Genomic DNA, 14,410 nt, shown 5'->3' with positions numbered 1-14,410 from the left:
TTTGAACAAATAAAAAGAGCTTTGATGAGGGCAGAGCGGTAGTCATGATTGAAATGGACTTCAGTAAGGTGTTCAACAAAGTTCCTCATGGGAGGCTGGTTTGCAAGGTTAGATCTCATGGAATACAGTGAGAAGTAGCCATTTGGATAAAGAATGGATCAAAGGTAGAAGACAGAGGGTGGTGGTGGAGGGTTGTTTTTCAGACTGGAGGCCTGTGATCAGTGGTGTGCCACAAGAATCGGTGAGAGTCCACTACTGTTTGTCATTTGCATAAATGATTTGTATGTAAACATAGAAGGTATATAGTTAGTAATTTTGCAGATGACACCAAAATTGGAAGTGCAGTGGACAGCAAAGAAGGGATCTTGATCAAATGGGCCAATGGGCTGACAAGTCGCAGATGTAGTTTAATTTAGATAAATGCGAGGTGCTGCATTTTGGAAAAGCAAATCAAAACAGGGCTTATCAAATCAAAACAGGACAAATCTAAACACGGTGATACGAGGTACTTTATATCACCCTGTTTTTCCTCAGACAGACTGGTCTTGCTTCGCAGAGATACAGTGTTGGAAAGTCTGGGAAACTGGTTTTGAGGTGTGGTTACCCAAGTGTGACAATGACAGTTACTGTTCAAAACAACTTGAGACAGCTCTCCTAACTTTGGCAGTCTCCAACTGTAAATGAGGACGACATTATATGCTTGTTTGAACTGTGTGCGCTATCAAGTGGTCAATTTGGTTTTAATCCTTTCTAGGGATTCCATGTAAATAAGTGACTTGTAGGGTCATTTGAGAAGGCAATTCAAAATGAGCTCCATCCATCTTGCATCCCACTCTATGAAAAGTGGATTTATAAAAAGGTACATGATAAAAATACGCAAAAGGATAAATATTTAGTTATCCAAGTAGCTTCCAATTTCAGGTAATTGTTGAATAAATTAATTTTTCATTTATTTACAAAATTATACAAACTTTAAAAATTAACAATTAATTGACCATGAACACAACTTTCAAATAAATGTAACTAAATGCAATACTGATAATTGTTCTAACACAAATTCATCCAAGTTTAACATACATTTGAACCTGTAAATTAGGAGTAGTAGTCATTAGGAGACATTCAGTCCCTCTAGTCTGCTCTGCTGTTCCATAATATGATCATGTCAGGTGAACTGGCAGTCCTAAATTGCCCATAGGGTTAGGTGCATTAGTCAGGGGTAAATGCAGGGCAGGGGAATGGGTCAGTGTGGACTTCTTGGGCTGAAGGGCCTGTTTCCATACTGTAGGGAATCTAATCTAAATCATGCAGTCCATTCATTTAACATGTATACAGATGAAACAGCTCTCTAAACATGCCATGTAATCAAAGTCAAAGTGATATATAAATTGAGTGTCCCTGATATTGCATGTTAAATTGAATTAAAATCAGTATATGAAAATACCTAAGCTGTGCATGCAGATCAGACAGTGGTAGTGCTATCTTATACCTACAGCCTTCTGAAGGGTACACTTGGTTCGAATAAATCAGAATACAGTGCAGTACTTGTATTTGACTAATTTCAGAATTAAGACCAACCGAGGGATTTCTGGTAATGCCTTAAATCGGATGTATAAATCCATTTCACGTGCAAAATTTTGTTTAAAAAGCATCAACCAAGTCATTCAAGATATGCATATTAAACAATAGTCAACTTATACACCATCTCAAATTATAAATTGCCTGCCTCAATAACATTTTGTTTTGAAACATATTACACTGAAGCCTTAGACATGGAACGTAAAGCAGCTCCAAAACTGCCTCAAACGAACCATATTTGAAGTTGCCTGACTGGTTTCAGAAATGGAGCAACTTTCATTTCTCCTCCCACCTAACCAAGAATGCAGTTTGATGCTATAATGCTACTGCATTTTAGTCAGTGACTGTGAGAAACCTCTGTGCCTTGGAATTCAGCCCGTCTGCCTGTAAATTAGCTGGTCAAAGTTCACCGTTATAGTCTGCGGCCACAGTGATACAAGAGCCAAATGCCAGAAACCTGCATTCCACTCCATCGGGACCAGCCTCCAGAACTAAAAGTTTAGGATTACAAGCCAGAACAGAGTGTTCTTCCCCAATCCTGTCCATTATTGATAAGTAACTCTCCTTTCATTGTTAAATTTTACATGCCAGTTTGCTCTGTTCTCTCTAAAGATGGGATGAATAAATTCACAATGACTTGCCTTACACGATGTAACACGATAATTCCTCAAGTTATTCCAACTGTTTCTCAGCAAATGACATGTCTGACGCTAAAAAAAAGAACAAAAAGCTTAAAATAAACAGGCATACGCCATTGGATCCAAACACCATAAATAACATTGAACCCTCAAAGAAACATGGTTTAGCAATTCAGCTTCCTCTTCCACCATATCCATTCTCCAATCCAAAATTACTAACATCAAACCAAGAAACAAAAAACTGTGACATGGGTGGGGAAGTGAATTCAGTAAAAGTGGGACTATCCATTGATAGCCTGCCAAAAAACTGTGTTGTAAGCTCCTTAGATCAGCCAATGGATTGCAGGAAGGACACAGCAACACACTGTGGTGTAAATTCTATTCTTTTGGCTTACAGGCCTGTTTAAAACAGCACTACGCCAAGCAATTTACAAAAAGGTGACCAAAAACAAAAATCACACCGAACTGAAACTCAGGCAAATCTCTCCCGACAAAGGCAGGTAAACACAGTGAAGAATGCCCATATAAATTCAGTGCATAGAATTAAATCAGTCACTCGCGTTCAATCGTGATAGAGGAGAGAACTATCCAGTTTTAATTGCCTCCATGGCAACATACACTGCCCCTCATTCGTAATCTTCAAGCATTGAGCGAAGTCAGATATGACCCATTCAAATATGTTCAAGGTATTCTGCTGGGCATTATGGATCCAAATTAGTGAACAGTAAACTGATAAAGCACTGGCCTTATTTAAAACAGATTATAAAAAAACTACAGAAAGATCATTTCTTTTTGTAAAGGTAAGATTAACACTGGAGGATATTATCCAAGATTTTGCGACTGTTATTGTAGATTGACCAATTGCTCTTTTTCACCCTTGATGAGCAGAGCTGAAAGAATGTGCCAGTATATTATTTTAGTAAGTGACCTGTCCATGTTTAAATGGTTAGCCATTTACAATGTTAAGAGTTTAAACATGTACTTTTTAAACCACATTTTATATTCGAAAAGGAACTCAGTTTTTCACACTACCCACGCTCATTTTTTAAAAAAATAAAAATTAAATGGTCAAATCGCAAGTCAATAAAGGGTGAAAGAAGGAGCCTGAACATAGACAAGTATAACCTACCCATCAACGAACGGGTGGAGTTCTGTTAAGGTCACTCTGCTCCTAACCTGATTGCACATTCGTTTTGGAAATGAACTCTGGAGGAAATGACAGTGAGTGACCACCCTCTACATCAGGGCAGCTGTCTTCAGCATGAATCATTATTCACTATCTCTGGACATACCAGACTTCGTGTCAACATGCGTTTTCTGCAAGGGTAGACCGATACAGCCAAGGTGCAAATTCAGTAGCTGGAAAGGAATCCTGCAACATCACACCTGGACAGAGACCAGGAAATTTCAGGCAGCAAAAGAAAGCAACCATGGAAAATAAAAAAAGAACTGAGGAAAGGCTAACAATCTAAAGACCACCTCAGCAGAAGGCCATTTCCAGCAGGCGTGTTTGTGTTTCACCCTCCCAGGCTAATACAAAAGACAAGCAAACTTCAACCAGACACCCCCAGTGTGAAGACCACAGCCAATACACACCCTTGCACCACAAGTAAAAAGGAAAAAAAGGCGCACTCAGAGTGCCAGCCAGCCAAGCATTGGCAACAGAAACCAGGAGACAGACAAACAGCTGCGCCAAATTAGTCTTTCTCCCTGTGCATTCACAACACAGTAAAAGTAAACCACTGAAGATTCCCAACTACTCCTCCAATGGCTCCTGACCAGACATTTGAACACCAATCCAGGATTTTATATAAAAAAAATTAATGCCAGACATCAGTTTGTACCTCAAACAAATGACTTGAGTGTTTATTAAATACACTAATTTAGGAAAAATGAAACAAGGTAAACCAATTAAGCTTTAAATCCAAAACAGTTGAGCTCAGCCCCAAATTCAAACAAAATACAAAACAAGCAAACTCATTGAAGGGATAAATAAAACAAAACTAGCCAGGTTACTTCAATGGCCTCCATGATGCACTGTTTCGTAATCTCAGGTATTGGCATCTGAACTACTACCATCAGTAGCTACCAGTCCCATCCACTGTCACAGCCAGTGTTCCATTACCTGCTCTTCTTCAATGTCTTCAAGACTGAGCTAATTTCTTCTTTAGCAAATAAATTCAGCATTAAAAAAGCCTGGTTAAACTGGTTCCTTTTAAAGCAAATTAATTTGGACAGGGAGAGAAATATCTACAGTAGAATGGGTTACTTTCTGCATTAAGATGTGTTACGGACCAGGCCAGACTCCTCAAAACATTTCAAGAAGGTAGCCCAGATCCTAACTTTGCTCATTGTTTTCAGCAGGTGTAGAGTGGATATTCCAGGAGTGATACAGCTGGCCCAACCACTCAGTTTTAAACAAAACAGAATTTATTTAAACATGAACAAAAGAAAAATTAATTTCAAATAACATACCTATTTGAAAACCAAACTGACTCTCGTAACTTAATGATACTGTTCCAAATGCTTGCAACATCCACATAAACACCCCCTTAGCGAGAAAGGTAAAGATCACAGACCCAGGCTCTTACAAGAGGGATGTCAAAGAGGGAGGATCAGCATGGAGCTATTTCGTTGACCTGTAGCCTCAAATAATCTGACTACTTGCCAAAACCAAACCAGAGTAAAGCTGAGCTGGGAGAACTGGCCACTCTCCTTTCATTGTACAAGCATTTTTTTTTTAAAACTTAACAGATACTGCCTCAGGAAAAACGTTTATCAATAATCAAACTGGCCCTAAAACCTATACAAACCAGACATCGAAATCTATGCATTTACAACACCTCTACACAAAAAAAAAGGCACAACCTAACCTTGTTAAAGGAGCAGTATGTCACACTGCGTTCATTGCATTTGGACAGGTATATGAATAGGTAGGGTGTGGAGGGATATGGGCTGGGTGCTGACAGGTAGGACTAGATTGGGTTGGGATATCTGGTCAGCACGGATGGGTTGGATTGAAGGGTCTGTTTCCATGCTGTACATCTCTATGACTCTATAGATGATTGGGTGAATAAAGAAAGGCAACTTGTTCACCCCTCTTTATCTAGGAGGTTACAGATTTTGGGTACCGCATCAGAACCTTAATAAAGAAACCTCACTTCAGGACTGGTCGTGACAACGTTTTCCAAAGATCCCTAAAACAAGTCAATGGGAATCAGGGAGAACTCTCCATTGGTTGGAATGATACCTAGTATAACGGAAGATGGTTATACTCACAAGGTCAATCATCTCAGTCCCAGGGCATGAGAGAAGGAATTCAAGATACAAGTTTTTTAGCTATTTCTTTGACCAGGAGCCAGAGATATTATTGTACACCTTTGGGCAGGTGGGAACTTGAACCCAAGCAACCTGATTCAGAGGTTGTCCTGGTGCCCTTGGACAAACCGTCTTCAGCTGCTTCAAGGACCTTCGCTCCATCAGAAGGCAGAGAGGTGAAAATGCACATGGATGAGTACTGTTCGGCACCACTCAACTCCTTAGATACAGTCACAGTCATGCCCATCTGCAACAAAAGTATGGACAACATTCAGGCTCAGGTTTGATAATTGGCAAGCAATATTTACGGTACACAAGCAGCAAATAGCCATCTCCATCAAGAGAATCTTGCCATTGCCACGACCTGAACTTGAGGCTGGACTCACCCAACGAAGGGAATTGAGAGACTGCTGTGCATTCCATTTTACAGAGACTTGGCTCACCTCTGCTTCACCTGACTGTGCCGTACAATATGAGGGCTTCTCAATCTGAGAGACTGACTGCACGATGTCCTCAGGCAAGGCAAAGGGGTCTGCCTCCTAATCACCACCTCATGATGCTCAGGCAAGTTACTGCTCCCCAGACCTAGAATACCAAATGGTGAAGTGCCATCTCTATAGTCTGATAGATTCTACCCCATAGGGAAGTGAAGAGTGCTCTTCGTGTGATGGACACAGTCTTGAAATAGAATATGCTGGGGCCTTGTGCATTGTAGCCAGTGACTTCAACCAGAACCATCAAGAGTGTTACCAAAAAGATAACACTTATCCTGTCCCGTCAGAGGCTCGAACAACCAAAAGATGCCTCAGGGGTTGCAGATTTAGTCGCTGAGCTGGAAGGTTAGTTTTCAGACGTTTCGTCACCATACTAGGTAACAGTGAGTCTCTGGAGAATCAAAGATGCCTGCTGCTCCCTTCCCCAGCCGCATTTTGGTAAATCAGACCATAAGGCTGTGCTCCCCTTGACTCAAGCAGAAATTGAAGAGTGACGATTGGGTACAGAATAGTCATACAATGCTGGTCTGAGGTCACAGACAAGCTCCTACTTGACTGCTTGGAGTGGGTGGGCTCGTCCATATTTAAGAACTCGGTGGCCAAGCTAAACGAGTATGCCACAGGCTTCATCGGCACATGTATGTAAAGGACTGTGCCAAAGTTAACCTGAGTGTTCCCCATGTGAAAACCACAGATAAGCTGGGAAATCCACTCCCCAGGCGTTCAAGTTGAGTAACCATGACCTATGCAGGAAATCTAGGTACAATCTTTGCAAAGCCATCAGGGATGCCAAGAGACAGTACCAGACTAGACTGTCCCCAGACTAACCACATATATACACAGCAACTACAGCAAGGCTTACACGACATAATGGGCTACAAAAGAGTAGAAGAACCGCTGGCAATAATGCAACCCTCCCAAGTGAGCTCAATGCAGGTTATACCCGTTTTCAGCAGATAGTCAGTGAAATGATCACCTGGCTTGACAGCCTCAGGTGCACCTGTACCCACTGGCATCGCTGCAGATGTCCATTTGGCCTTCTTCAGGGTGAACACACAAAGTGACCGGCCTGGCTGGAGGCTCCAGTCATGCACTGAGAACCTGCGGGGACCAACTGTTGAGTACCTGCAGACATCTTTTACCACTCCTTACTCAAATTGGAGGCTCCCACCTGGTTCAAGATGACCACTCCCATCCCAGTGTCTCAGAAACTGCAGGCAACATACCTTAATGACCACCACCCAGTGACTCTGACATTCACTTCAAGAGGTTAGTAATGGCACATGTCGATTCCAGCCTCCAGGATTGCCTTCATCCACAACAATTCACCTACCATCGCAATGGGCACAGGGCAGACACTATCTCCCTGGCTCGACACTTATCCCTGGAACATCTGGACAACAACTCCTATTTACTTTAGCTCCGCCTTCAACACCATAATTCCAACAAAACTTCTCTCCAAACTCTGATCTAGGACTCTGCTTCCGTCTCAACTGAATTCTCAACTTCCTGACCCACTGACTGCAGTCAGCAAGTACAGGCAATTACACCACCTCCACAATAATCCTTAACACCAATGTCCATGCAGCCCCTTGTTATACTCCACATACACTAAACTGGGGGCCAAATTCTGCTCTTATTCCATTTACAAATTGGCTGTGACACCACTGTAGTGATAAAGAATGATGAGACAGGATACAGCAAAGAGATAGACAATTTAACGGCATGCTATAAAGACAACCATCTCCCCCTCAATGTCGGCAAAACAAAGCAGTAGGTAATTGATACAGACAAACACGTATCCTCCACTCAGCTGCCTGCAGACAATGGCGGACAGAGGTGGAGATGGGCAAGAGCTTCAAGTTCCCAGGATTAACTATCACCAATCTGTCCTGGTCCATCCACGTCGAGGCTACATATATAAAAGCACACTAATGTCTGTACTTCCTCAGAAAGCAAAGAAAATTCAGCATGTCCACAATGACTCTTACTAATTTTTATAGATGCACCACAGAAAGCATCATTTGACACTGTTCTGCCCAAGACTACAAAAACGTTACAGCAAGTCGTAAACACAGCTCAGTCTACCCCAAAAAACCAACCTTCTATCGACTGACTCAGTCTACACTTCCCACTGACTCAGTAAAACAGCTGATATAAACAAAGTCCTCGCCCATCCCAGTCCTTCCACCCTCTATCGAGAAGATACAAAAGTTTGAAAACATGTTCAAGAACAGCATCTCTCTGCTGTTATCTGACTTATGAACCAATCTCTTATATTAGAATTGATCTTTCACTATACCTTCTCTGTAGCTGTAACACTATATTCTACATCCTGTTCAGCTACCATGATGCATGCAAGATATGATTTGACTGGAAAGCATGCAATACAATACTTTTCACTATCTCTGTACATGTGATAATAATAAACCAATCACCTCACCAAGATCCTGGATATTACCATAGACTAGAAACTGCATTCCAGCCATGTAAATATTGCAGCTAGAATAAAGCAGGTCAGAGGTTAGGAATTCAGCAGTGAGTAAGACACCTCCTTTTCACCATCTTCAAGATGCAAATCAGGAGAGGGAATACTTTACTTTCCAGGATAGGACTCATAACGTACAAGTCATCCAACAACATACGGAATATTGGCAGTCCACTCAGTACCTTGAACATTAATTCTCTTGGTACATGCTGTGGCTATTGTGACAATCTACAAAGATGCGTGGCAACATATCACCAAGGATCCTTCAAAGCTGCATTTCTGAAACCCACAACATCTACCACCTGGAAAAACAAGGGCAGCTGATGCATGGGCTCTGCCAACTGAGCCACAAGACATTGGAGACAAGCAGGGCTGGAAGTATATATAATGCAAGGACAGCAAAATTAGTTATGTCCTCATTTAAAAGCACTAAACAGATTCTCCAGAGGAAAAGAATTTACAGTGTAATTTACAGAAGCACACTCAAGACCTGGTAATAGACATGCCACACTGAAAGATTGGTTGGAAGTTTAGAATTAGTAGGTTTAGTAGGCAGTCACTGTAATGAAAAGGAAATTGCTATACTAAGACTTCAAAGCACAATGAGTTTTGGAGGAGGATTACTGGACCCAAAATGCTAACTGATTTCTCTCCACAGATGCTGCCAGGCCCATTGAGTTTCTCCAGCAATTTGTTTACGTTCCAGGTTTCCAGCATTCACAGATCTTTGGTTGGTTTTAACTTGCACAGCACAACGACTGTTTACAACAAAGCTAACCAATTTGTAGATACTAGAACGCGAGCAAGAGAGAAGCTGCACAAGTGCTCAGAGAGGATGGCGATGAAGCTGCAAGGGAAAGACAGCAGTTAAACTAATGGAATAATGTGTTTTGCGCACTAATACTTTGACATCTGCACGCAAGTGTTTGGATTCACTATCCGTTCACAGGACATGGGCAACACTGTTGCAGCCAGCATTTATTGGCAATCCCCAATTGTCCAGGAGGTGGTGGTGCACCTTGTTCTTGAACCATAAGTCTATTTGGCATAGACATAGCTCTAGTGCGGTTTGGAAAAAACGACATCCAGGATTTTGACCCAGCAGTGAAGTGAGCATGTGTCAAGTATTTTATTTCAGAGGTGCTGTACTGACGAGGTTTGTCAGAAAAAGTGGGCTGCGACTGGACAGTTTGCTCCAGACTTCGGTCACACCTTGTGTGTACAGGTTTACCACAAAAGGCAGCAATCAATACTGTTCTGTACAGTGTCAAGGAGACCCTAATAGGATTCAAGAACGCCGACCTGCAGAAATAGGTACAAACAAGGTCCATGATGATCTTCATGGACCGAAGGGTCTGTTTCTGTGCTGTACATCTGACTCTCTGAAGAGCCAGGACAGAACCTTGAAACAAAATTATGTAAAAGGTGAAGTGGAAAAAGGAAAACACATGCTAACTGTTACAACTGGAATGAGAATTAGCTTTATTGCCACACCTACACAGGACAACAGTGCAAAGTTTACAAATCACCACTATGTCCACGATAAATTCCTGCAATGGCTGAAGTTAGTCAGAGAGATCTATAGCATGGAAACAGACCCTTGGTCCAACTCATTCACGATGACCAGATATTCTCTTAATGTAGTCCCATTTGCCAGCATGTGGCCTATATCACTCCAACTTCTTCCAAATCATACACCCATCCAGATGCCTTTTCAATGCTGTAATTGTATCAACTTCCACCACCACAGCTAGAGATTATATACTTTACCACAAACTAAGCTAGAACCTATTTGTACACCCAGTAGGGCCCTTGAACACCTTCCCTCCCCACCCCCAAATAATCTCAGTATATAAAAACTAATACCCAATCAGGATAACTGCTGCTCACAAGGGCTGATGCTGACCAGGTCCTGCACTCTCTATCCACGTCATCACGTCCTTGACGGAGGCTCTGCTTCTGTGATGGTTGGTCCCCGGAGTTTCGCTGGCTGCACACCCCAAGGGTCCTCTCTTTCCTCTCATGTCGTGCAATCTCCTTCCCACTGGCTCAGGCCCATCCGCCATCGTATGCCTTTACCTAACAGCTCTGGACCACAGGCTTAGGTTGCATTACCTCATCTTTCTTACTGCTTGCAGAACTTCGGTGGTGCCAACTGGTTCTGACAAGCTCAGGCCAGTACCTGGACTCTGGCTATTCTCAGTTCACAAGCTGCTTTCCCCTGTGTGTTAGCAGTCTGAGTACCCCCCGCAGCATGTCAGCAGCTGGCACTCCTCCCCTTCCTCCCACAGCACAGCAGTAGCTAGCGGGCCACTCCCCGTCAGCGAGGTGGCAGCTGGCACCCCCTCCCCCATCTCACCACACAGTGTTGGCAGCTGGCATCTGCACCTCCCCCTTTCCCATCACAGCGTGCCTGTGGCTGGCACTCCTCCCCCTCTCCCACCAGTTTCAGCAGCTGACACCCCTCCCCCACCACAGTGTCTATTTGATGCCAAGTGAGAAAACATCACAAACGGATTTGATCTTGTAGATGGATGGGATCCAGTCACCGTGATCCATGTTGGGACCAGCAACACTGGAAAGAACGGGCAAGATAGGTCGGTAGATATCAGAATCAGGAGTTAAAATAAAAGGATTAACACTTCTGGGTTGAGGTCTTGCAAAAGTGATCCCAACTTCCAAGATCTGATGGCCAAGGAAGGAGTGCTCAAACCTCAACAAAATAGGTCAAGCTTGAACTTGCAAATCCTTCCACATCACAACAATAGTTTGACTCAGATTCCTCATCAGTCATATGCTGGAATGTTCATTTGAGCCTCTGTCATCGCTATCCAGAGCTACAGAACACAACATGCATGCAAATACTCCAACTCCCTCGGTGATTATAAGACACTTATGCATCTCTGCAGCTGAACCATATGTGAATCTGCTCAAGGATTTTCATGAATTGAAGGCTTTAGAGTCACAGAGTTGTACAGTATAGAAACAGACCCTTCGGTCAAACTTGCCCACACCGACCAGATATCCCACAACCTAATCTAGTCCCATTTGCCAGCACCCAGCCCATACCCCTCCAAACGGTTCCTATTCATATGCCCATCCAGATGCCTTTCAATGCTGTAATTGTACCAGCCACCACCACTTCCTCTTATTGTAGGATTGTTTTTCCTCTGCCTCTTTAAACTGCAACACAGACGTATGTGATTTACTTCAAATTCTGCATCAACATAAGCTCGACTGACTTGGTTACTATGGAGACCAGAGGCCCAATTAGAGACTTGCTGACAGCAAGGTGCACAATATTCACATGAACAAAGGCAGCAAGAATAGTAGGAAAGTGCTCAGATAAAACAAAAAGCTCAAACGGTAAGTTGAATAGTCTAAAATTATGCTTTCAAAGAGAGAAAAAGAGTAAATGGACACTACACTACCAAAATATGAAAGCATTAGATAGCATGTGTTTGAGCTAGAGGGAGAGGTTAAATAGGCTGGGGCTATTGCTCCTGGAGTGTTGGAGGCTGAGAGGTGACCTTATAGAGGTTAATAACCAATTCATGCCTCTCATGATTTTAAGTACACAAGACCTTTTCCCTGGGGTAGCGGAGTCCAGAACTAGAGGGTATAGGTTTCATGTGAGAGGGGAAAGATTTAAAAAAAGAGCGCCAAGGGACAACTTCTTCACATAGAGGGTGGTGAGTGTATGGAATGCACTGCCAGTGGAAGTGGTGGAGGCTGGTACAAATACAACATTTAAGAGGCATTTGGATAAGTCTAGTAGGAAGGGTTTGGAGGGATATGGGACAAGTGCTGACAAATAGGACTAAATTAATTTGGATTATCTGGTTGGCATAGAAGAGTTGGAACAAAGGGTCTGTTTCTATGCTGTACAGCTCTATGATTCTAAGATACACACGACTGCTTTACTATATAATAAAATTGTGTTCCAAGTTTCACATTCTCATCTACCTCTGAAGACCCTGGCTAACAAGAAACTACTCCCAGTGTCTCAAAAACATTCAAAGACGACACCTCCAACTCCTTCTGAGGCAAAGTTTTAAAGTTTCAACATAGACAAAAAAAAATTCTATTTCCCTGAAAACAAGCCCAGTCTGTCAGATTCGATCTCTCAAGAATGAATTCTCCAGTCATCAACTTGCAATTTTGTGGAGTACAGATAGCTGAAGTCAGGCATCAGGACGGAGGGAATTCTCTATAGAACTGAATGCTCACTAGGTCATGAAATTAGGCACCTGAGGCTTTTCTACCAGGAGGTTCAAATTCTTTATAGATGAACTTGTAAGCTTGTGGAATGTGACAGGGAGGATGTTAGACATACTTTGAAAATGAATAGGTTATACATAGGCAAAAAACTACCTTGTTGCTCTTGTACTGCAACCTTCAGCAGTGTCTTGCAGAATGCTACCATCCTTGAAGTGTTCAGATCAAAAGCCATCATCTTCAGCCAGCTTTGGTCTCATGACAGAAATGGGGACTACATAAGCAGAATGGTCTGGACTTCAAACTAATCACCCACAAGGGGGGGGGGCACACGTTGCTGGGTATATCCATTCAAGGTGAAGGCCACCCAGTGTAATTCAATTCAAAAATTTCTGCAAACTTTAACTGCGTTGAAGTTGCAAAAGTCATCTGACCATGTGGCAGCCATCTCAACAGCTCAGTGTCTACTTTAAATGAAAAGACTTATGGGAACACACTCCATGTTCAAAGTTATGAATATGCCATGCCTTCTCTGAACAGATAATGTGTTAGCACATTGAGGTGTGACATCTCTGAAGTCATCACAAAAGTTGAAGATTTTAATATATATAGAGTTCTCCAGTTTCGGTCTTATGGACTCCTGTTGAAAAAACAGAGACCAGGTTTATTTCCTAACAAGTTATCATTTAATTGTAAGTAATTTTAATTTGGGCGGCACGGTGGCACAGTGGTTAGCACTGCTGCCTCACAGCGCCAGAGACCCGGGTTCAATTCCTGCCTCAGGCGACTGACTGTGTGGAGTTTGCACATTCTCCCCGTGTCTGCGTGGGTTTCCTCTGGGTGCTCCAGTTTCCTCCCACAGTCCAAAGATGTGCAGGTCAGGTGAATTGGCCATGCTAAATTGCCCATAGAGTTAGGTAAGGGGTAAATGTAGGGGTATGGGTGGGTTGCGCTTCGGCGGGTCGGTGTGGACTTGTTGGGCCGAAGGGCCTGTTTCCACACTGTAATGTAATGTAATGTAATGTTAAAAAAAAATGTAATGTAATCAGACTTAACTATTGGTAAACAATTATTAATCATCAGTATATAACTACAAAACACACGCATATAGGAAAGGAAATATGAGTGTGATGGATGGAGAAAAAGACTGGGGAAGCAGATCAGTGGTTACTATTCACAGGGTTGCTGAGATGATTCTCGCGCTGGTCAGAAAGCTACTTCTCGGTGTTCATTCTCTGGAGGCTTTCACTTGTTTGCAGCATCAAGCTGTTGAGATACTAATTGTATAATTGCTGGCAGGCAGAAGGCCTTAGTCAGTCAAAAGTCACAAGCCACTGGCCAAATCGGCAGCCAGTTGAATTCCCATTTGTACACTCCCTTCTGCTCACAGGCAAACTACACTTGCATCAGTCTCGCTGTAAACTATATTTACATTGAGTTTCAGATTACAGGCTTTCAAAGCAGTTCTTTTCTAATTTCAGCAGGGAGCAAAGGAGGACTGCAGATGCTGGAGATCAGAGTCAAAAAGTGCGATGTTGGAGAAGCACAGCCAGTCAGGCAGCATCAGAGGAGCAGGACCACATTCCTGATGAAGAGCTTATGCTCAAAACATTGACAGGATTGTTTTAAGACATTTGCCCTGAAATGTGGGATGATACAATTGTTATGGGTCAGGCCAG

At 42.7% G+C, this 14,410-nt stretch overlaps 1 protein-coding gene across 6 annotated transcripts in view; it reads right to left on the bottom strand.

Moving 5' to 3' along the window:
• The window catches only part of LOC140458181 (uncharacterized), a 70,537-nt gene that overhangs the window by 33,300 nt on the left and 22,827 nt on the right, over nucleotides 1-14,410 (bottom strand). For 2 of the 6 annotated variants that reach the window (XM_072552388.1, XM_072552394.1), the window contains exons 2-3: nucleotides 5,493-5,778; nucleotides 2,217-2,285 (exon numbers count right to left, since the gene is read on the bottom strand). The exons of 1 other annotated variant lie outside the window; for it this stretch is intronic. The gene's annotated coding sequence lies outside the window, so the exon portion shown is untranslated. Of the gene's footprint in view, nucleotides 1-2,216; nucleotides 2,286-5,492; nucleotides 5,779-12,887; nucleotides 13,372-14,410 lie in introns of all 6 variants that reach the window. 3 more of the 6 variants (XM_072552389.1, XM_072552392.1, XM_072552391.1) reach the window with 3 other exon arrangements.

This window comes from Chiloscyllium punctatum, chromosome 32 (assembly GCF_047496795.1).
Source record: "Chiloscyllium punctatum isolate Juve2018m chromosome 32, sChiPun1.3, whole genome shotgun sequence".
NCBI lineage: Eukaryota > Metazoa > Chordata > Chondrichthyes > Orectolobiformes > Hemiscylliidae > Chiloscyllium > Chiloscyllium punctatum.
The sequence above is the reverse complement of the archived record's forward strand: the minus strand, read 5'-3'. Positions and strand labels throughout refer to the sequence as shown.